Source organism: Rhinopithecus bieti, unplaced genomic scaffold, assembly GCF_001698545.2.
Source record: "Rhinopithecus bieti isolate Rb0 unplaced genomic scaffold, ASM169854v2 scaffold_63308, whole genome shotgun sequence".
Lineage (NCBI taxonomy): Eukaryota > Metazoa > Chordata > Mammalia > Primates > Cercopithecidae > Rhinopithecus > Rhinopithecus bieti.
The window spans coordinates 85,180-108,420 of NW_016823951.1; the positions used below are offsets into that span (position 1 = coordinate 85,180).

At 37.5% G+C, this 23,241-nt stretch overlaps 1 long non-coding RNA gene across 3 annotated transcripts in view; it reads right to left on the reverse strand.

The window, feature by feature from the left end:
• The window catches only part of LOC108521985 (uncharacterized), a 119,529-nt gene that overhangs the window by 73,843 nt on the left and 22,445 nt on the right, over positions 1–23,241 (reverse strand). Inside the window, exon 1 of one of the 3 annotated variants that reach the window (XR_001883329.1) lies at positions 917–1,046. The exons of the other annotated variants lie outside the window; for them this stretch is intronic. This is a non-coding gene — a long non-coding RNA (uncharacterized LOC108521985). Of the gene's footprint in view, positions 1–916; positions 1,047–23,241 lie in introns of those variants that run through there. 3 annotated transcript variants of the gene reach the window in all.

Sequence of the window (23,241 nt, forward strand, 5' to 3'; positions counted from 1 at the left end):
TTAAGATAAATAGAAAATGTTCCAGAAAAAAAGAAATGCCGCAATGAATAAAACTGGCTAAGAAGAATGCTTCACATTCTTTTCCATGTGCATAATGCTGTGGAAATTACTAAATAGTCACAAACAAGTGATTCATATTCAGGGCACAGCCTTTTTGACAGGAAAACAGTAATCAAGAGTTTGGGATTCAAAGATTTTTGAAAGGACAAATGTCTGGTAAAGTGTGTCAGTTTGCCTGAGACAGTCCCAATTTATGGCCATTGTCCCACTGTCCCACCAATTTACCATTTGTCCTGGGTTTTTCATTTTCTTTCTTTCTTTTCTTTTTTTTTTTTTTTTTGAGATAGAGTCTTGCTCTGTCGCCCAGGCTGGAGTACAGTGGCACAATCTCGGCTCACTGCAAGCTCCGCCTCCTGGGTTCATGCCATTCTCCTGCCTCAGCCTCCCGAGTAGCTGGGACTACAGGCGCCCGCCACCTCGCCTGGCTAAGGTTTTGTATTTTTAGTAGAGACGGGGTTTCACCGTATTAGCCAGGATGGTCTTGATCTCCTGACCTTATGATCCACCTGCCACGGCCTCTCAAAGTGCTGGGATTAGAGGCGTGAGCCACCGCGACCGGCTGGGTTTTTCATTTTCTAATGATTTTTTTTTAATGATACCATTAAAATAGGCTAGGACTTATTTATACTTTCAGGCTCTGCCATAACCTCATTAAGCCGTGTGAGATACATGTGCAATGAAGCCAGTTGTCTATTTCACATGTGGTTAAATCTGAAAGACACTCTCTAAAGCATGACTTTTCATCTAGATCAAATTACTTTTTTAAAAAATGCACTTAGTTCTGATTCTAAAGCATCTTTTTTACATCATCAAAGTAAAGTGATATCTGGTTGGCTGCATTAACAGAAAAACTCACAGTTAAATGTTGCCAGCTTTCTGTCAGTATCAGGAAATGTACCAACTAGAAAAATCAGTTAATTCCAATAATGGTTTGATGATTTCATCTAATTCATGAAACCAAAGTAAAGCTGTTGGAAGTTCATTCTGTAGAATATGAAACACGTGACATTGCTTTAATTGCTACTTAAAAATCAGTTTAGAAGTTCAACAACAAAGACAAAATTACTGTTGGTTCTCATTATTCACAGTAGTTATGGTCTATGAAGTCACCATGAATACTGAATTAGGGAATACCAAATTGTTTACTCATAAGGGAAATTCAGGGTTGGGTTCCTGAGAGCTCCTGAGAGCCTCTGATTACATTTTAATTAGCTGACCAAACATAACCTCATTTTATGTATAGTTCTGTTTCAAGATACCTGATTAATAAAGTCATCCACTGCACGATGTGTCAACAACAGACTGCATCTATGATGGAGGTGGTCCCATAAGATTATCAAGCTATATTTTCGCTGTACATTTTCTGTTTAGATACATAAATATTTACTATTGTGTTACAATTGCCTACAGAATTCAGTATAGTAACACACCGCACAGGTTTGTAGTCTAGGAACAATAGGCTTTACCACATAGCCTACATGTGTAGTAAGCTATAGATTCATATAAGCACACTCTATGATATTTTCACAATGACAAAATCACCTAATGATACATTTCTCAGAATTTAACCCTGTTGTTAAGCAATGTATGGCTGTTTACTGTTGAGTCACTAACACTGAACTCATAGCCAACAGCACTGTAAGTTTATCTATCATGTGTATTTTCTCCTTAAGGCACATCACAGCCTTCTTGCACTTAGGAGCAATATACAGCACTTCAGTTCCACACTGAGTAGTCATTTTAAACACAGAAATCACAAAGAAGCCTAAAAAAGCAAAAACCATAGCACTATATAAACCCAAAAAAGGAGACTTGTTTACTGTATGAGAGCTGAAGGAAATCAGCCTGTCAACTAGGAATGTGTTAAGCAATCCAAAATTTTCACCATTCTGTACCATTTGTAGTCATGCACTCAGTTGAATGACTAGTGTCATGAGTATTGATTTTGCAGTTACAAATAAATTTGACAGGTTCAGTATCCCTTACCTGAAATGTTTGGGGTCGGAAGTGTTTTGAATTTGGGGTTTTTAAAAATTTTGAAACATCTGTATTATATACTTACTGAGTATCCCCAATCCAAAAATCTGAAATCCAAAATGCTCCAATGAGTATTTCATTTGCGCATGACCCTTGAGGATTGTGTTGAGCATCATGTCGGCACTCAGAAAGTTTAGGATTTTAGAGCATTTCTGATTTTAGATCAGAGATGCTCAATCTGTAGTAGGCAGACGAATTCATGAAAGCAAAATCTGTGAATAGTAAGGGTCAATTCTATTTGTTTTTACAGTGATAACACAATTACAAACTTTGCTTGAGCACAGCATCATAGAAAGAACAATGTTCTTATTAAATTTTAAAAATGATGTAACAGAAATAAACTTGGACTTGGCTGTGGTTCACATATAATTCACAACTGTGCCCATATAAACTGCAATATATTACCAATCAAAATTGGAGGAAACATATTTCACAACTGCATCCACAAAAGATGTGACATTCTACCAATCAAAATTTACAAATGTTTACACACACACATAGGGTTAAAAAAAGTGAACTAAGGCTGGGTATGGTGGCTCACACCTGTAATCCCAACATTTTGGGAGGACGAGATAGGAGGACTGCTTGAGCTCAGGTGGTCAAGGCTGAAGTAAGCTGTGATCACACCACTGCACTTCAGCCTGGGCAACAGAGTACACACCCATCTAAAAAAAGAAAAAAAATGAACTAAAATATTTGTGACAAAGTTGATGCTGAATTTAGAAAAATATTTCAGCATGACAGTCCATGTTTTCTCTTTTTGTTATCTAGCTTCGAATTCTTTGAGGCTTAGACTTTGTAAAATCATCAACATAACAGATGATTTTCATTCAAACATTACATTCAAAGTCAGTTGAAACTAAATGTTTGTGTCACCTTAAATTCTTACGCTGAAGCCCTAATACCCAACGTGATGGTATTCAGAGGTAGTGCCTTTAATTAGGGTTAGATTAGGTCATGTTGGTGGGGCCCTCCTGATGAGATTAATGCTGTTATAAAAAGAAACAGATCTCTCTCTCTACCCCCACCACCCCATCCAAGTGCACACACCCAAGAAGGGCCATGTGAGGACATAATGAGATCAAACCAGGTCTGCAAACCAGGAAGCAGGCCATCACCAGAAACTGATCTGCTGGTTCCTTGATCTTTGACTTTCCAGCCTTCAGAACCATGAGAAATGAATTGTTGTTTAAGCCACCCAGTATGTGGTATTTTGAGACAGCAGCCCAAACTAAGACAGAAATCTTTCATTCAAGTTTTAATTTTTATGGAGAACTTATTTTTTTACTTAAGTAAGTTTATATTATGTACTAGAATAAAATGAACTTGAGAATGCCTACAATTTAGCAGCATCTAAATTTGGTTAAGATGTTTAAAAGATTTCCATAACAGACACAATTTATTTGACAAGCTTTGTCATAAAAATTTTGTTGAATAAAAGTGCTGTAAATAGACTGTTTTTTTAACAGTTGCTGTGAAAATACATGTGCCAGAATATTTGCATATTAAACTATTACAAAATAAAAATATAATAGAATTTGCTTTGAACTTACCAGGTACCTCATTATCAACATAGAGGTTACATTCTCAAATTTAAAAATCACAATTTATATAGAAAATAGTAACTTGAAAAAATCAATAATTTCAAATGTAGCAATCACAAAATGCAACTTGAAAAAGACTATGATTTTATGAAGCAATTAAAGATAATACAACTATATTTTTAAAATATTTTTTCCAATACAGAGAGCTTATATATTAGATACAAATTACAGCTAAGAAACTAATGTATATGAACTTTTACTGAGAATTATATTTATGTTATTTTAATGTTAAAACAGTTGTTTTGCTTTAATGAATATAGCTATATCTCAATATGTCTTAGAAATAACTTTATTTTTAAAATAATTCCTTAATAGGACTATTTTATAGGTTTGCCAATATGATGAAACCAATCTGTCAGTCAAGTAATAAAATTAAATAATTTTATTGTTTTTTAGAAAGAATATCAATTTGGGCAATAAACAGTTAACCTAGATGTGATAGTTAATTTTATGAGTCACTTTGGATAGGTTATCATGGCCAGCTGTTTGGTATAATACTAATATAGATGCTGTGTGAAGGTCTCTGTGGATGTAATTAACATTTATAATTGGTTGACTTGAAATAAAAGAGATTCCATACTGTGGTGGGCCTTATCCAATCAGATGAAGGCCTTACCAGCGAAGATAAAAGTTACCTGAAGAAGATGCAAGTCTCCATCAAGATGATAACATAGAAATGCTAAGTTTCCAGCCTACTAGCCTATTTTGCAATTTTTACACTCAAGACTATTATCAACTCTTCCTTAAATATACAGCCTGCTGCTGTATTCTACACAGTTGCTTTGCCAACTCCCAAAATTCTGTGAGTCAATTCCTTAAAATAAACTCTATATCTTTCTCTTGTTCTCTGTTTCTCTGGAGAACCCTGACTAATAATACACTATGTAAGGGAGATTAGAAAGTATTAACGAGCTCCACCAAAAGGAAGCTGCTCCCTGATAAGAGTAGAGAGAAAGGGTTTTATTTTAAGAAACATGCAAGTAAAGAAGAATTAACATTAACATTAACTTCTTTTAAAGAAGAACAGAATCCCAGATTCTATGGCCACATCTTCCTATACCAGAATGATACATAACCCAGTAACCCTGACCCTTAGCTTTTAGAGAACAGGGACATATCTTACACCTCTTTGTATCCCCTTTCTAGCAGTGAGTATGAGACAGAGAAGATGCTTTAAATGGCTGCTCAATAAACTCAAGTCTCAGAAGACATCCCCAGTCCTAAATGCGATTAAGGGGGTGAGAATGTATGCAAAAATATGCATTTTAATGTTTTGAGTAATACTGTAGTGTTGTCATTCTGAGACTGTTGTGTGTACACTATAGGATAAAAATAAATCAATAATTGTGGAACTTTCCAGTTCTATAATCACTCATATCCTTGAAAGCAGAGGAAAGAGATACAGAAAGAAGATTTAAACACACTATCGTCTCCACCATAGTCTCAAGTTTCAATTGGAAGCATCAATATAAATTTATGAAATACTTTTTTATTTTATCTTAAATATGTGCACATACTTCTGATTTCTGTCTATAGAAAGGGCTGAGAGAAAACATGATCACCCCTTAAACAGTAGGGCTTCTAAGAGAAATAGCTGAATCTAGGACTCAGGAGCTAACTTTAAGAGGCTTCCATTAGCCAAAGATGGAGTCATTTGAGCTTCAATGATGGTAATACTTGAAATGGATTAAACTAATACATTAAATTCTAAAAGTTCATAATAATATTCTTAAAAAACTGATCACCTTTAAGAGATGATAGAGAACCAATTCATTATCTTAAAAAATATATATCAAAGGGAAAAAATCAAGAACCCTTTCTTTTGTGAACTCTGTCACTGGGTAACCAAGTAAGAGATAAGAATATGTATCTCTCTATAAAATATTCCAATGAATAAATGAAAAGAGTAAAAGAATTAGAATATTACCATTTTTCGCACCTTAATGAATGAATAGATACAAATAATACATATAAATGGCTGCTAGGATCACAAAAAAAGATGCAACCAAACATTGAAAGTAGGTTATCCAGATGAGCAGCCTCAGCCTCACTCAGATACTTGCCAGAAATACAAACCCTCAGGTCCGACCTCCAACCTCCTGAATCAGAAGGTTTGGGCATAGGACCCAGTAACCTGTGTTTTATTATAACAAGCCCACCAGGTGATTCAGAGGTATCCTCAACTTCATTAAAGTCTATGTACAGCAACAGAAAACAGACTGAGACATAAAACTGGTACCAAGATGTAGGACTTTTGCTATAATATCTGAAAATGAAGCAGCAGCTTTGGAACTGGGTAACGGGTAGAAGCTGGCAGACTATGGAGGAGCTGGATAGAAAAAACCCATATTGCCATAAATGGAGCCTTAAGGGTGATTCTGGTGAAGGTTCTGAAAACGACTAGAGAAATTCTGAATCTTCTTTTTTTTTTTTTTTTTTTTTGAGACAGAGTCTCACTCTGTCACCCAGGTTGGAGTGCAATGGCACAATCTCAGCTCACTGCAACTTCCGCTTTGCAGGTTCAAGCGATTCTCCTGCCTCAGCCTCCCAAGTAGCTGGGATTACAGGCATGCACCACCAAGCCCCGCTAATTTTTGTATTTTTAGTAGAGGAGGGGTTCTGCCATGTTGGCCAGGCTGGTCTCAAACACCAAACCTCAGGTGATCTGCCTGCCTCGGCCTCCCACAGTGCGGGGATTACAGGCGTGAGCTACTGCGCCCAGCCTGAATCTTCTTAGAGATTACTTAAGTGCTCATGACCAGAATGTTAACAGAAATATGTAAAGTTCATTCTGAAGAGGCCTCAGATGGAAATGAGGAGCAAGGTACTAGAACTTGGACTAAAGGCCATACTTGTCACAAAGCAGCAAACAGCCTGACATACCTCAAGGCTATGTCCATGCCCTAGGGGTTTGTGGAATGCTGGACTTGAGACTGATGAACTAGCATATGGGGTGGAAGAAATTTCTAGCAGCAAAACACTCAAGACACAGGTGAGATTTGGGAGCAAAGGGATGACAAAGACAGAATTTATAATCAAATGAAAAGCAAAGTGGAAAGATTTGGAAAACTCTCCTCAGGCTGGCTATGTAGAATTTAAAAAGCTTGTTTAGGAAAGGAAACCAAGAATGTGGCCTAGGAACCATTTGCTAAAGAGATTCATATTGATACAAGGGACCAAGAGACTATTTATCAGGACAATTAGAGAAAGACTCCAAAAGGCATTTCACACACCTTCGAAGCTGCTCCTCCCATCAGAGGCCCACAGGCCTAGGCGTGCAGAATGATTTTGTGGGAGCCCATGGCATCCATGGCATTCTGCACAGCCCACTGTCCAGGACTGCCTCAGGACTCTGCTCCCTGCTCCCCAGAGCAAGGCTCTGTGGTTGCCCCAGCCATGACCCAAGTAGCAGCAGGTGTGGCTCAACTCACCACTATGGAAGGCACAAGCTATAAATTTTGGTGGCATCCACAAGGTGCTAATTCTGCAGGTGTACAGAATGTAAGAGATGTGGGGCTACGGTAGTTTCACCTAGATTTCAAAGGATATACCAAAAAGACCGGTGCCCTGGCAGAGACTTGTCATAAGAGTGGACCCATTGCTGAGAGCCCCCCCATAGGGCAATGCCTAGTACAGCCAGAAGCAAGGCCATGGCAGAGCCCCCACTAAAGTAATGCCTAATGGAGCTGTGGGAGCAGGAATGCTGCTGAGACCTCAGAACTATAGCATCAGCATGCAGGTCCAACCTGCGAAAGCCACAGGCACCCAATTGTAACTTACAAGGGCTGACATATGGATTGAGCATAGTAAAGCCATGGGGGTGGAGTCACTTGAGGCTTTCAGGCCCAACCCTGCACCCATGTGCCCAGGATGCAGGACATGGAGTCAAAGGAGATTATTCTCCAGCTGTAAGATGTAACGTTGTTTTCCTTGTTGGGTTTTCGTTTTACATGGGACCTGTTACTCCTTAATTTTTTCCTGTTGCTCCCTTTTGGAATGGCAATGTCTGTCCTATGCCTGCTCCACCACTATATTTTGGAAGTCAGTAACTTGTTTGATTTAATAGGCTCATAGCTGAAAAGAATCTGTCTCAAGGCAAATTACACCATATGTCTCACTCAAATCTGATTTACATGAGACTTGGAACTTTGGGCTTTTGAGTGCATGATAGAATGAATGAAGACTCTGGAGCTACTGGGATGGAATGAATGTATTTTTAAACACCAGAAGGACATAAATTTTGGGGGCCCAGGGTGGAATGCTGTGGTTTAAATGTGTTCTCCAAAGGTTCACTGTATTGGAAACTTGGTCCTGAATGCAGAAGTACTGAGAAGTAGTACTTTTAAGAGGTAACTGGGTCATGAGGGCTCTGCTCTCATGAATGGATTAGTAGACTATAATAAGACTATAATAAGTTACTGCATTGATGGGTTATCAAGCAGGTAGGTTAGCTATCACAAGAATGCATCTGTTATAAAATCCAGTTTGGTTCTCACTCATATGCCCTCTTAGCATGTGATGCTCTGTGCCACCTTGGGACTCTGTAGAGAATTCCCACTAGCAAGAAGGCCCTCACCAGAGGCTCGCACCATGCTCTTGGACTTCTTAGCTTCCAGAACCATAAAAAATAAATTTCTTTTCCTTATAAATTAACTAGTCTTTGGTATTCTGTTACAGTAACAGAAAATGGACTAAAATAGATGCCATTAGGAGAAAAAACAGGGAGAAATATTTAAAGAAATAATAAGGCTAGGAATGGTGGCTCATATCTGTAACTCCAGCACCTTGGAAGGCCGAGGTGGGAGGATTGCTTCAGCCGAGAAATTCAATACCAGCCTGGGAAACATGTTGAGACCCTGTCTCTATAAAAAATATTAAAAATTAACCAGGTAGGGTGAAACACACCTGTAGTTTCAGCTACTCAGGAGGCTGAGGTGGGAGGACTGCTTAAGCCTGCAGTGAGGTGGAGCCTGCAGTGAGCTAAGGTCATGCCACTATACTCCAGCCTGGGTGACAGAGTGAGACCCTGTCTCAGAGAGAGGGGAAAAAAAAAGAATGAAAGAAAAAGAATAAAAAATACATAAATAATGGTTGAAATCTTTCCAAATTTGATAAAAGAAAAAGAAATATTAATCTACACATCTCCCAAGGAGCCCAACAAATTCTAAATAGGATAAATACAAAAAGATATACTTCCAGACACATTATAGGCAAAATCTTGAGAGCCAAAGACAAGGAGAAAATCTTGAAAGCAGCAAGAGCAAAATGACCAGACAAGCACAAAGGAGTCCCCAATAAGATTAACAACTGACTTCTCATTAGAAACAAGCGAGGGCAGAAAGCAATGGAATTAAATATTCAAAGTGCTAAAGTAAAATATTGTGAATTATGACTCTAATATCCAGCAACACTGTATTTTTAAATAAAGGTGAAATTAAGGCATCCCCAGGAAAATAAAAACAGAGAATTTGTTGCTAGAATATCTGTTTTACAAGAAATACTAAAGGAAATTCTTCAGGCTAAAAGCAAGTAACACCAAACAGTAATTGGAAGCCCCAAAAAAACAAAGCGTGCCAGTAAAGGAAATTACGTACATAATTGCAAAAGACACTGTAATTGCATAATTCTTCCCCTTTCTTCTCTTAACTGATTTAAAGAATAATTCAATAAAACACTGTAGCTATAATTTTATTATTGGGCTAACAACATTCACTGTTACATATTTAGACAATAACAGTACAAATGAAGCAGATGAGAACAGAGTTCTATGGGAGTAAGAAAATGACCCCAGAGCTAACTCAAATATGCAGAAATATGTAAAGAAAATGAAAAATAGAGAGGTCAATACAACTAACTATAAATATGTACTTGCTCTCCCTTGTCTCAGCTTCTTCAAAAGACATAAAGTAAAAATTACAACAGTGTATTGTTGGGTTTGACATAATAGGTACATCAATAATAGCACAAAAAAGTTGGGGAGGGAAATGGAGCTAATAGAGGAAGTCTATTTTGCTGAAAGTAAGTATAAATCAGAAGTGAAATTCTTATAAATCAAGATGTACACTGTAAACCCTGGAGCAACCACTAAGAAAATAATTCAAAATATATGTTTTAAAAAGTAGCAAAGGAATTAAAACATCACACTACAATATATCTACTTAATTCAAAAGAAGGCAAGAAAGGAAAGAACAAAAAAGACTTGAGACCTATGGAAAACAAAATTCGTAACTGCATACAAAAATCCAACTAGATCAGTAATTACATTAAATGTGAACAGATTAAGCAATCTAATCAAAAGAAAGATTATCAGGCTGTATTTTTTTAAAAGAAAAAGAACAATGATCCCAACTACATAAAATCTATATAAAACACATTTTAGATTCAATCATACAAATAGGTTGAAAGTAAAAGCTATACCATACAAACAGTAAACATAAAAGAATCAGGCAAAATAGATTTTAAAACAAGAATATATTACTAGAAATAAAGAGAAACACTTCATAATGACAGAAGGGTCAATCCATCAGGAAAATATAACAATTAGAAGCATATATGCACCTAACAACAGAAGGAAGAAAAGACAGAGTTGAAGGGATACACAACTCAAAAATAATAATTGGAGACTAACCCTCTTTCAATACTAGATAAAACCACCAGGAAGAAAATCAACAAGAACACAAAAGATTTGAACAACACAGTAAGACAACTAGCCCTACAGACGACTATATAACACTCTACCCAACAAGGCAATATGCATTCTTAAGTGCACATGAAACATTTTCCAAAAGAGATCACATGCTAGACCATAAACAACCTTCAATAATTTACAGAGATTAATCACACAAAGAATATTCTCTGAAACAATGGAATGCAATTATAATACAATCAGTAACAGAAGGAATTTTAGGAAATTCACAAAGATGGGCGGGGAAACCACACTCCTAAATAACCAATAGGTCAAAGAAATCAGAGAGAAAATTAGAAAATATGTTGAGATTAGTGAAAACTAAAACACAACATGCCAAAATTTATTGGATACAGCTAAAGAAAATAGTACTCAGAAAGAAATTTGTAGCTATAAAAGCCTATATTTAAAAAGAAAGATCTCAAGTGGATAACCTAATCTTCCACCTTAAGAAGACAGAACCTACAAAAAGAAAAGCAAACTAAACCTAAGCAAGCAGATGGAAGGAAATAATAAAGAATAATGTGCAAACAAATGAAACAGAGAATAGAAAATCCAGAAAACAAAAGACACTGGCAAAGGATTTGGGAATCAAGTGGCCATTGTTGTTGACAGAAAAGGAAGGTTTCTTATTAGAAGGAACAAAATCCAGATGGCAAGGAATTTAAGGAATAAATGGGAGGGGAAAAAATGAAGGCAGCTTATGTAGACTCTTCTTTCAATAAGCTTGAAGAAAAAGAATGAGAAGACTGAAAATGAAGGCAAGAAGAAATGATTAACAAAGTCTTCTAGGAGGCAGAAAGGAATTAAGAGTCTAGGCAAATAAATTGGCCTTGGAAGGTATGACAGACCTAGAGGTTGCCTACTCAGTCTTCCCTTCTTTGTGGATAACAAAATCTTATTTATTTTTTTATTTTTTTATTTTTTTACCTTGGGAAGAGTGGAGGGCCATGAATCTAGACTAGTCTAAGCCAAACATAGGACTTCTGTACCCCTCACCACTGACTGGCTTAGAAACAGTACAGGATGCAGTTTTGGCTAGTGAGGTGATGTTTTCTAGGAGGCTTCTAAGAAAGTTTTCTTCATTTCTGAAAAAGACATAAGAGAGACACCTTTTCTTACAGTCATGGATGCTTTGATATGAGTATGTCATTCTTGGAGTTAAAGCTGCCATCTTGAGATGAGGAGGGGAAAAGTCTGAAGACAAAAGTCAACTTACGCAGGATGGTAGAATGAAAAGACAGAACCAGAGAGTCTGATGATAACGGTTAGCTGCTATATGAGCCAACTAAAAAACCATCTTTCTTCCAGATTTCTAGTTATATGAGATAATAAAATGCAGTTATTATATATGATACTTTCAGTTGGGTCTCTGTCACTTACCAGCTGAAAGTATTCTAATTGATATAGAAGGAAAGATACTTTCACAAGATAGATGTAGATGAAATTAACTTTGCATATTGGAGATAAGGGAATTGGAGAGTTTCAGCCTAAAGTTTCATTTATTAAAGAAAGTGAAACTCATATAGATCAATTTTACAAAGGGAGTGGCCTTAACATTTGCTGTTTCCTGCTTTAAAATATCAAGTATTACTAATGATAACAATAGCTAGTAATGAAGATGATTATGACGATAAGCTCATGGTTATTAAAGTATTTTAAAGCTGGGTATTTTATCCTTTATTGTTTACCTTCTACATTCTATTTGACTTCAATAGTGAAAACATACCAATCTCTTCTACTTTCTGTTTACAACAATTTTCATGGTAGTTTAATTTTTCATACTTTCATGGTATATAACACAGTATACCACAATATAATTTACAGAGGGAATCCTTAACTTTGAAGAACAAACACTCTGAAAACTAAACAATTTATAAAAAGATTTCTCTATTTCCATACACTTTCTGAATCTGGTCAAGAAAATAAAACAACATTTCAACTGCATCTGTGCAATGATAGCTTGATTCATATCAGAAGATGGAAAATCAACACTGTAGCCACATAGATACATAACAGAGAAAGCACACTTTTAGCAGAAATAACAAAAAGCAATAGAATTGTGCTCTTATCCAAGCGGTTCCCAAATGGAAAAAAAAAAATCTGAAAGTTAAATTATAAGACAGCTTTTGAAGCACAAAACATTTTTCCTACAGAAACATTACTATGAGTCATGTCATTAGTAGGCCCGTCCATAAAAGCCATATGCTTGTAAAACCATATGCATAAGACTGTTGTTTGAACTATACCAAAGCAGGATAATAGTTTTTCCCTGGGAAAATACATCATTTTCTCCCTCTTCTCTCTACTAAGTCCCAGAGGAGTGGGCCTCACCAGGGGCTCTGTCCACCTCTGGAGCTCAGCAGTCATGCCCCTTACTCTGCACACTCCATGGTCGGCCACACTGAACTTCTCCAACCTGCAGGGCCTCTCCCCTCCAAGTCATTACTGTTACAACCTTCCCTTCTTCCTGTAGGTCACCTCTCCTCGGCCTTCTGGTCTCAGCTTAATGCTACTTCCTCAAGTAGGCCATCCCTTGTCTCCATACTGAGTCATGTGTTCCTGATGTGTGTGCTCTCGCATCACACCGTACTTTCCTAACACAGCATTTGTCAATCTCCCCGATAAGCTCCACTGTTTCAGGGATTCATTTCATTTGCTATTAATGTTAAGGTCAGAAGACTGCCTGGCATTTTGAAGATTCTTTACACATATTTATTTATATGAATTATTTCTCATAAGATACTTTAATGCATTTTTAACTTGATCTACAGTCATTACCAAGGAAAAGAGGGATTTTCCAAAGACTTCTCCTTCCCTCAATTTACACCTAGAGATTGTTCATAGGGAGGAAGCTACCTATCCAATTTCTTTCCCATTGCTGATTTATAGTCACTTAAATGGACATTAAAATTTTAGCAAATAGATACATTTTATTTTTCTTTTTAGAAGATGAGGCCTTTGAATGATGAAGCAATAGGTATATTTTCTAATATTAACTTTATCTCTTTTTTGTAGGTAATGTCACTCATTCTCATGACTTTTACTGTCAGCAACGAAATGCTTATTCCCAAGTCTGTATCTCTATGCTTGATTTTTCTCTCAAGCTTAGAATCCAAACTTTTAGCTGTCTACAATTTTTATATCTGAATGTCCCACAAAAACTTCACCCCATTCCCCCACCCAATCTTTCTTTTCTGTGGTATTCCCCATTTCAGGTATTTCAGATAATGACATCACCATCTAGTCAGTGGAGTCTCACACCCACATTATCTCGTCCTTGTTAATTATTCACTGGACCATGGCCCCACAGTGGTGGCAACACTTGGGAGCAGAATCTGAGGCCCCACCACAGACCTACTGAATCAAAATCTACCTTTTAACAAAATCCCTAGACAATTCATATGCACATTAAAATATGAGAAACACTGATGTATAATTCCTTTTTCTCTCTACCCCCATAAAACTCTGATACCAAGTCTATATAGGCAAATATATTCCCTCCCATCCATTTCTGTTATCACGGCCCTGATTAAGCCATCACTTCCTGTGGTGATGTGGACACTGAAATGGCTTCTTAGCTGACCTTATTCCTGCAGCCCACTGTTAACCCAGACTTTTAGAAGGGACACTCTGATGCACAGCTATGAGAGGACATATGGTTGGCTGGCCAGTAATGTGCATAATGTAAAGTATGTCCTATCTATATTGCAATTTAAAATCTGGGGATGCTCCAAAATTGTCACATAGAAAAGCATGCAAAAAAAAAGAAAAAAAAAGATTAACTTTTCTTGTGTCTCCTTGTTATAATCACTGATCTCAATTTTCTTTCCAAATACAAACCTAACCATGTCATATCCCTCTCCAAAATCTTTTAGTGGCTTCTGAACACATCATGTATTTCTACACTTCTACCTTTCTGTTCATGCTTTTTCCCTTTTCTCCTATCCACCTTGCAAAAATTTTGCCCATCTTCTGAAGGTCTGCTCAAGAGTTATCTCACTGGAGAACAGTCATCTCATCTCACCAGCCCTCTAAGAAATAACTGCTTCTCCATTCCCTCTACAACTCACTGCACTCTGTTCAACACACGATTATGGCACTCATTTCACTGTATGAAAGGCCCATGGATGTCTGTCTTTGCTGTCAGACAAGGACTTCCTCAAAGGAATTCTGTATTTCAGTCACTGGTAGATAGTAGATACTCAAAAAATGTTTAAAAAAATCAATTACCATTTATATTTGACATTATTAAAAGCTGTAGAACTTATCATTGATAACATGAATATATTTATAAACTCTACAATACTAAGTACCATATCTCTCAAGTTATATGCACCCAGGCACAGCAAAAGTTCAAACATGCTTGGGGACCTAATTCAGCCACATAAATGCAGCTATCCTTAAAAGCCCACATTCTGGGGAGGCCCACCCTACTTCCTGAGAGTTCAATCAGATAACTGAACAGGGCACACAGAGGTTAATTTCTGATGAGAAGAGAGGGAGGTCAAGTCTGCCAACTGATTTTAAAAATTATATATTGTATCATAAAGATTGTAACAAAGAAATAAAAGTTTGTTATCTATAACATTAAAATATTTAAAAATTCATTTTCTGCACATTACCTTTCAAAAGCAGTTGAAATTACACTAAACATATCATTCTGTATTTGGTTACAAAATTTTGCCATAAGTTACACTTATAATTACACTTTAGTGATCATGTTATTCCATCACCCTAACATATTATAGTTTATTAAAACATTTACCAAAGTCCAATAATTTAGCTCAATAGTTATTGAATAATTACTTGTATGCCAGACCCTGATGCAGGGCCTGACCAGCCCTAACCTCAACAACTCCCCAGCCAAGTGGTAGGGACTGATTCATACACCCATGACTGCAGTGCAGTACCGAATGCAAACCAGAGTGCTCACTGGCAGGGCTGACTCAGAAGGGATGCCCCCAGGATCTGACTGCTGCTCTCAAGAGATAGAAAGTCAACAGGAAGAACAGGGGAAGGACCCATAAAGATGAGACGTAAGAATTTCAAATGGCACAGCATGTTCAGGGAAAGGCAGTGGCTGGGAGTAGCACAAGAAACACATTAGAGTGAATGGGTCCATTTCCTTAAAGCCTCTCCAGAATTGGAAGTTATTTTAATTTTCAGTACTTTTGAGAGAATAGAAGAGGTAACTCAAGGTTAACTTAAAAGGCATTTCTTTGATTATCAGTGACGGTAAACATAATTCCACCTTTTTATTAATCATTAACTGCTAAAATACTTTGTTTACTTATGTATTAAAACTTATTCATTAGGTTTGAGAGAACTTCCTCTTCAGATATTATAGATGTTCACCCTTAGTCACATTTGATACAAGCATTTCCTCCAGTTGTGTTGTGTTATTTTTTTCGTTGTAAATAAACCTTACATTTTGTATGTTCAAAACTATTAGATCTTTTCCTTGGTGAGTATTCCCTCTAACACTGAGTCATCAATCCTTCACAAATCTCATGAATATTGTTCTATTCGCTACTACTTTTCAAAAATACAATTAAAAAATATTTAGCTCTTTATACCAGCTAGACCTGATTATAAAAACAAAAACAAACAAACAAAAAAAACATGATGTGCATAAACATTCACATACAGGCCAATATCCTCCCTCTTCCAATCTTACTCCCACTCCCTTTGCTAAGATGGCTAGGGAATTCCTTTTCATACAAAGTCTCGATTCATTTTCATTCAGGCTCCCTTACATAGCAATGCTGGAAGACAGCAGCGAGAGCATGTGTCCTTTGCAGTTATCTTTAGAGATGGCCCTGAAATGTCTACAACCTCTACGAAAGAATTACAAATTAGTATTTTAAGGTATATAACATGGACAGAAAACATTTATGGGATGTATCAGCAATAAACATCAATGCTAATTTAAAGTACTAGCGGATACCTTCTAAGTCCCCAAACAAGTAATGCAGTTTTTCTTTAAGGGCCTGGAATGTATAGCCTTTTGACTAACTTCATATTACAGGAGGCAGTTTTCAAATTAGCAAAGGGGGCTCAGTCCAATGGTATACAGTTGAACATGTCTGACTCCCATGGGGAGTCTGGAAATGTGGGGAGGCATGTTTTAGATGTCACAATGAGAGAGCACACTATTGTGAGTCTTGCGACATGTAGGGCAATCTTGTACAACAAAAACCTGTCCTATCCCAAATGCCAATAGCCACCTCACTTCAGCTAAGGGCCTTCCAGCCCAAGATGATGTGCTTCCTATATTTAATGAAGGAAACACTCCTGACTTCCAATTGTTCTCTCTACCCTGCCACCCAGTACATGTTTTACCAAGGGAGGACCAGCTCTAAGTAAGATTGTGAGGTAGAATAGGCAGTACTGGATGTCCTGCTTACTCCTCCTATTGGGTCCTTTGTTTTAAAACCCTGTTGTGGCCTGAATCCCTTCAAGTAACATCCCAGGAAGTTCTGGCTTGGAGGAACCCAGGAACTTGGCTACTGTCCTTTCATTCTGATCCACCAAAACCTGTCCCCTGCAAGTTCTTAGAAAACATCTGAAAAACAAAGCATACTCTGATACTAACTTCACGAAGGTACAAGTGCATTCTTCTTCTCAGGAATATTTGTGTTTAAGCACTAAACCAGAGATGCCACTCCTTACCATATGCCCTACTGCCATCCTTGTGCAAGCTACTACCATTTTTCACTGTGATTACCACAGTAGCCTCTTAACTGGTCTTCCTGCTTTGTCTTCCAAGTCATAGTCTATGCTCAAGAAAGAGCTGACCTAAGTGAGATCATGTCATTTCTTGGCTCAAAACTCTCTGGTGGCTCCCTAGTTTACTCCAAATAAAAGCCTCCAATGTCTTTTATTGGTACCTCCAATGCAAGGTCATAAATAATCTAAAATCTGAAAATCTAGGGGGAGAGCATATATGGGAGAAAAAACAAGAGTCCATTTTGGTCACATTAAATTTGCAATGCCTAGGAGATATTCAACTAGAGATGTCAGAAAGGTGTTATCCCCAGATCCTCAGAAGAGAGCTTCAGGCTAGATAAGTAGTTCTCAACAGGTGGTGATTTTATGTACCCCGGAGACATTTGGCAGTATCTGGAGACACTTTGATTGTCACAATAAGGGTAGAGGGAACTCTATTGGCAGTTACAGCATAGAAGCCAGAGATGCTGCTAAGCATCCTACAATCCACGAGACATCCCCCGACACTGAAAAAATTTTCCAGCCCAAAATGTCAATAGTGCTAAAGATGACAAACTCTGGGCTAGAGATAATATGAAAGACTTACACAAAAAGGTATTTAACCAAAAGTACAAGATGAAAAACAAGGGAACTAAACCTCTCCTCTTTTAGATGTCAGGTAACACAGAAGACAGAAAATGGTCAACTAGAATGGGAGAAGGAAAACCAGGGAAGGGTTTGTGTCATAGGCCAAGAGACAAGTGTTTCCAAAAGGAAGCAATGGTCAATTGTGGTCAACTGTGTGGAAAACTGCTAAGATGTCAAATAACCTGATAGGGAGTTAAAAGGTTTGAGAAGAACGAAGGTAGTATGCTGTGGGGAGTGAGGGAGTGAGATAATAGACATGTCGGAAGACTGCTGGACAATTTTAAGGCTGCTGAGTATAACATTAAAGTGAAAAAACTGGCAGGTAGTTGAGCTTATCCAGTTCCGAGATTGGAGAGACCAAAGAGGTACAAAAGAATTGAAAGAATTTGCTGGAAAATAATTTGAATCAAAGCATCTAGGCTGGATAAGGAAGGAACTGGTAACAGAAAGGAAGTGATAAGTAGAAATCTGGGAAGGGCGCTGGAAGTCATGATGAGTCATAAATACTTTTCCCACATCAATAAATATATTTCCTATATGCTTTTAACTGTTTCATAATAACATAGCCTACTGCTTGATATTACTAAGCAAATGTGATTATTACTTTAATAAGTTACAAGAGATAAGTGTTGGTGATAGTGTGAAAAAGAGAAACCTCATACACTGTTGGTGGGAATGCAGATCAGTGCGGCCCTTGTGAAAAACTGTACAGGGGTTCCTAAGGAAATTAAACATACAACTACCATATGACTCAGCAATTCCTCCAGTGGGTCGATATCCAAAGGAAATGAAATCACCATCTCATAAAGATACCTGCACTCCCATGTTCACTGTAGCATTAGCCAAGATTTAGAAACAATAGCCAAGATATTGAAACAACCAAAGTATCTGTCAACAGATGAATGAACTGTGAGGTATGTGTGTACATATGTGCATGTATGTATATATATATGTATATGCACATACATAAATGGAATATTATTCCGCCTTAAAAAGGAGATCCTGCCATTTGCTACCACATGGATGAACATGGAAGACATTATGCAAAGTGAAATAGGCAAGACACAGAAAATGCATGACCTCACTTATATGAGGAATCTTAAAAAAAGAAAAGAAAAAGAAAGTTGAATACTCAGAGAACAAAATGGTGGTAAGCAGGGGCAGGCAGGGGAGAAAATGGGAAGATGTAGCTCAAAGGATACAAAGCTGCAGATACGCAGGATAAAGGAGTCTCAATGTCTAACGTACAACATGAGGACTACAGTTAATACTGTATTGTATTTGAGATATTTGCTAAAACAGATTTTAAGTGTTCCTGCCACTAAAAAGGGTAACTATGTGAGATGACTGATGTTAATTTGGTTGACTGTAGTATCCAGTTCACTGTGTGTGTACATCAAAACATCATATACCTTAAATATATACAATAAAAAGGAAGTATTTACTATTTGCACAATGCTCATCATCCTATTTACTTTTCCAGAGTAGGATCAAATGGCATTTGTGGGAAAAATCATGTTATTGTGAAAGATATGCATATATGATAAATAACAGACCTGGGTTAAAATATCAGCTCTTTCATTTACTATGTTGTGACCTTGGACAACTTACTTAACCTCTCTGAGCCTAAATCTCTTCAGCTTATTAACAGATATGGTACACAGAATATTGCCTCCCTCAAAGGATGTCCATACCTTATTCCCTGGAATCTCTGCCTACCCTATATTACATGGTATGATACTGTGAAATATATATCTGGTCTACATCCTCATTTCCTGGCATACAACTGCTACAATCCTTAGAATCTCCAAAGTGATGCCTTTTGTATGCTAATGAGTTGGCAGTCTCTAGGTAGCTTCAGGATGGAGGATGGTCACTAGAAAGACCAAAGCACGATTAGAGGGTTGGGACATTCAGCGACACCCTCCAAGCTCTAGGAAGGGGAAAGGGTCTGAAAGTTAAGTTGATCACCAACAGCCAATGATTCAATCAATCATGCCACCCAATGAAGCTTAAATAGAAACCCAAAAGGACACAGTGTGGAGAGCTTTCAAATAGCTGAACACACGGAGGTTCGCAAATGGTAGTACACCCGGGGAGGCAAGGGAGTTCCTTGCCCCTTCCACATGCCTGGCCCTGTGCACCTCTCCATCTGTATCCTTTATAATGAACCAGTAGATGTGTTTTCCTGAGTTCTGTGAGCCCTCTAGTAAACTAAATGAACCCGAAGAGGTGGCTGTGGGAACCCCAATTTATAGCAGGTCGGTCAGAAGCACAGGTAGAGCCTCCTGAGACCTGCTGTGAGACTGAGGACTAAAGATAGGGGATCTGACACTCTCTACAGGTGATGTCAGCATTGAATTGAAGGTAACCCAGGTGGCGTCTGTTGCAAAATAGCTTGGTGTGGTGGGGAGGAAACTCCCATACGTGTCATCACAAAAGTCTTCTGTGTTGATTGCTGTTGGCTGAGAGAATACAAAAACAAAAAAAAACAAAAAACATTTTGAGCGTGTTTTTTCCACTCATTTGGTGAGGGGGAATTAAGGTTGCACACAGAATTAAGGCTGGTAATCAGTGCACCTTAAAATAACGAGAGTATCTGCATTATCCAGATGGGCCCAAAGTAATCACAAGGGTTCTTAAAAGGGAAAGTGGGGGCAAAAGAATCAAAACCAGAAAAACAGCATTGTGAGAAAGATTTGCCCAGTCACTGCTGGCTCTGAAGATGGAAGGAGACTAAAAGTGAAGGAATGCAGGCAGCCTCCAGAAGCTGGAAAAGACAAGAAAATTGACTTCCCCTAAGCCTTCAGGAAGAAGGGCAGCCCTGCTAACAGGACGTCAGGTCCATTTTGGGCTTCTGACCTCCAGAATGTGAGATAAGAAATTTGTGTTGTTTTAAGCCACAAAGGTTTTTTCGGTGTTTTTTTTTTTGTTTGTTTTGTTTTTGTTTTTTGAGACAGAGTCTCGCATTGTTGCCCAGGCTGGAGGGCATGGAGTGCAGTGGCGTGATCTCAGCTCACTGCAACCTCCACCTCCTGGGTTCAAGCAATTCTCCTGTCTCAGCCTCCTGAGTAGCTGGGATGACAGGTGCACGCCACCACGCCCGGCTAATTTTTGTATTTTTAGTAGAGATGGGGTTTCACCATGTTCGTCAGGCTGGTCTCCATCTCCTGACCTCGTGATCCGCCTGCCTTGGCCTCCCAAAGTGCTGGGATTACAGGCGTGAGCCACTGCACCCGGCCAGATTTTTTGTTTTTTTGTTTGTTTCGTTTTGTTTTATAGCAACAATACATAACTAATACACAGGTAAAATGAACTCTCTTCATAAGCTTTGTGTAGATTAACCAAGATAACGTATATAAAGTACCTGAGTGCCTAGTATATAGGAAGCATTTAAATAGCTATTAAAAGTGTTAGTTCTTTAATAGTAGAACACTCTTAACAGCACTGAAACCAAATAGTCAACACAAAGAACACTGAGTTCTAGAATTTACTCAAAGCTGCGACATAAGACATCTTGGCCTCTCTATCACTCAGCTCTCTCACACAGCAAAATGAGGGAGGACTAGATGACTTTTGAAGTTTCTGCCAGCTCTAAAATTTTACGACTCTAAAATCTAATTCCTTAATGATACATTCTACTTATTGCTAATTAACTGATTGAGAAAATCCTATTAAATATAAACAGTAGACCAAGCAGTTTTCATTTTATGTTTCAACATTTTCAATATTTTATATTGCTGAGTTATAGCCTTATAAAGTTGAGTCATGGCATAAAATTACAGGAAAATATCTAAGTCATCCTGCTATTATTTAATGGCCTTACAGTCAAACTGAAATAATAATATCTTTTCAAATAGCTCAAAGTATATTCCCACATATTACCTCACTTATTCTTTTTTAACAGCTTTATTGAGGTATAAATTCACATACTATGCAATTTACCCTTTTGAAATATACAATTCCATGGTTTTAGTATATTCAGAGTTGTGCCAACATCACCGCCATTTTAGAACGTTTTTATCATCCCAAAATGAAACTCCCTATGCATTAGGAGTCCTTCTCCATCTCTCTCCTCTAACACTCTCAGCTCATGAATCTACTTTCTGTCCCTATGGATTGGCCTACCCTGCACATTTCATATAAATGGAATCATACAACATATAGCCTTTTATGTCTGCTCCTTTCACTTAGCATGTTTTGTTATGTTATAGCATGTGTCAGTACTTTATTCCTTTATGCTTTTAATGCTGAATAATATTCCATTGTATGCATGTACCACATTTTGTTTATATATTCATCAGCTGATAGATATTTAGGTTGTTTCCACTGTTTAGCTATTAAGAATAATGTTACTAGCATTTACGTATAAGTTTTTGTGTGTACGTATGTTTTCATTTATCTTGCACAGATACCTAGGAGTGAAACTGCTAGGTAACATAGGGTAACTCTATGTTTTAACCTTTTGAAGAACTGTCAAGCTATTTCTAAAGTGGCTGCCCATTTTAAATTCCTACCAGCAACGTATGGAGCTTCCAATCACTCCACATCCTCACCAACACTTGTTATCTTCTTTAGATTACAGCTAACTAGTGGGCATGAAGTAGCATCTTATGTGGTTTTGATTTGCTTCTCTCTATGAGTGACAACGTTGAGCATCTTTTCATGTGCTTACCAGCCATTCATAAATCTTCCCTAGAGAAATGTCTATTTAGATCCGTTTCCCATTTTAATGGGGTATTTTTGTGTTTTTAATATTGAGCTGCAAAAGTTCTTTACAACTGTGGATATAAGTCCATTATCAGATATATAATTTGCAAGTATTTTCTCTTACCCTGTATACCTCATCTAATCTTAGTGCAGCTACTTGCACTAGATAGATTGTGTGTTGCTATCCCCATTTTGCAGACAGAATTGGCATATGATTAAACAGATCTGATAACTGGCACTCAAAAGAAAACGTATAGCTGTGCCTCTGCTTCTATTAATTTAAAAGAGTATATTGATAGCAACATTGTGACAACACATCCAGGAAGGCTGCCTTGTTCAACTCAATAGATGCAGGGAAGCTATCCTGTATCTATTATACAACCTAACAATATTTTCCACAGTTACACCAAGGATAGTTCATTCCTTCACTCAAAAAATACTGGGTATTACATGTGAGGTGCCACACTACTCCTAGTTCACAAGCATCCATGAACATGATCAAATCCTTGCCCTCATTAGTCTTATAATTTGGCAGTGTCATGCAAAACTCTTAACCTTAAATTCCTTAGTTGCAAACAGTCCTGACAAAAAAATGTTTTACCTTAAAGATCCACTCTCAACTCAGAGGAAGTATTACAGAGCTTAACACAATTCATACTCTTTTTTTTTTTTTAAATGAAAAGCATCAAACTTACTTTGTGTCCTAGGACAACCTTGTTTTTGAGTATTGCTCCAATACCTAGGCTATCACCTGGTTCTTATCAATTCTTTTTTTTTTTTTTTTTT